Source organism: Helianthus annuus, chromosome 12 (assembly GCF_002127325.2).
Source record: "Helianthus annuus cultivar XRQ/B chromosome 12, HanXRQr2.0-SUNRISE, whole genome shotgun sequence".
NCBI classification, from domain to species: Eukaryota; Viridiplantae; Streptophyta; class Magnoliopsida; order Asterales; family Asteraceae; genus Helianthus; species Helianthus annuus.
Window position 1 is genome coordinate 134,107,429 of NC_035444.2, and position 1,219 is coordinate 134,108,647.

Below are 1,219 nucleotides of genomic sequence, written 5' to 3' on the forward strand. Positions count from 1 at the left end.
ATACAAAAACCAACTTGGGTTACACCTCTTCGTTTATATATACATACAAAAAGTAACTTAAAATACAATGGTTTGTATAAAAACACCTTGGTTTGAATGAAGGATTTTTAAAATATCACACCCCTTCAAAAGGTTACAACCTTTCAAACTACTTTTAGATCTATCACACCCTTTACAAACAAGAAAAAAAAAACTTTTAAATATATTACACCATTTCAAAAAGTCGCAACTCACAACCCTTCAAACTATTTTTAAATATATCACATCCCTTGCAAAAAGTCATAGCCCTTCATATATATATACACAAAAGGTTACAACCCTTCAAACTAATTTTACACATATCGCACCTTTTAAAAAAGTCATAACTTTTAGATACGTCACTCCCCTTCAAAAAGTCTAAAATTAGAAACTTGAAAAATCTATAGAAAATACAAACTATTTTTGAAAAAGTCCAATAGGTTGTGTCAATTAGATTAAAAGTTAAAACGGTTTTTGAAAAGTCAAATGATTTATGAAAAAGTCAAATAGGTTTGTCCATTTTGTTCCCCCTCCACATTCATTGTGCATACCCTTAGGTAGCGTTCGTTTCATGAATGGAATGAAATGGAATTAGGAAGTTTTTTTTGGTAAAATTGATCTTGGTTGGGGGAGGGAGGAATTTGAAATCCTTCACTCTAATGAAATTTGTGACTATTTCAACATTCCTTAGAAATCCTTCACTCTAATGAAGGAATGGAATGGAATGTTGAAATAGTCACAAATTTCATTGATTAAAGAAATTCATTGGATTTCAAATTCCTCCCTCCCCAAACCAAGATCAATTTTACAAAGAAAAACTTCCCAATTTCATCCCATTCCATTCCATGAAACGAACGCTACCTTATTGTTCATCCCAATTTTGATTTAGATTTAAAACGGTTATTTAAACTTTCAGTTAGAAAAGTTTATAAAAGTCAAATATGTTTGTCCATTTTGGCCCCGCGGCACATTCATTGTGCATACCCTTATTCATCCCCATTTTGATTTAGATTTAATGGATCCTATTGGCTTCAGAAATAACTTAAAAGTGGTATGGTTTCAATGTATATTTGTATTTTTGAATTTTGTACAAACAGTTTATGGTTATTGGTTTGGAGCCTCAAGTATCATAGACACCTTTATTTCATGTTCATGTTAATCTTTATTATTTTAACCGGTCGATTGTATGATCGATATGTGG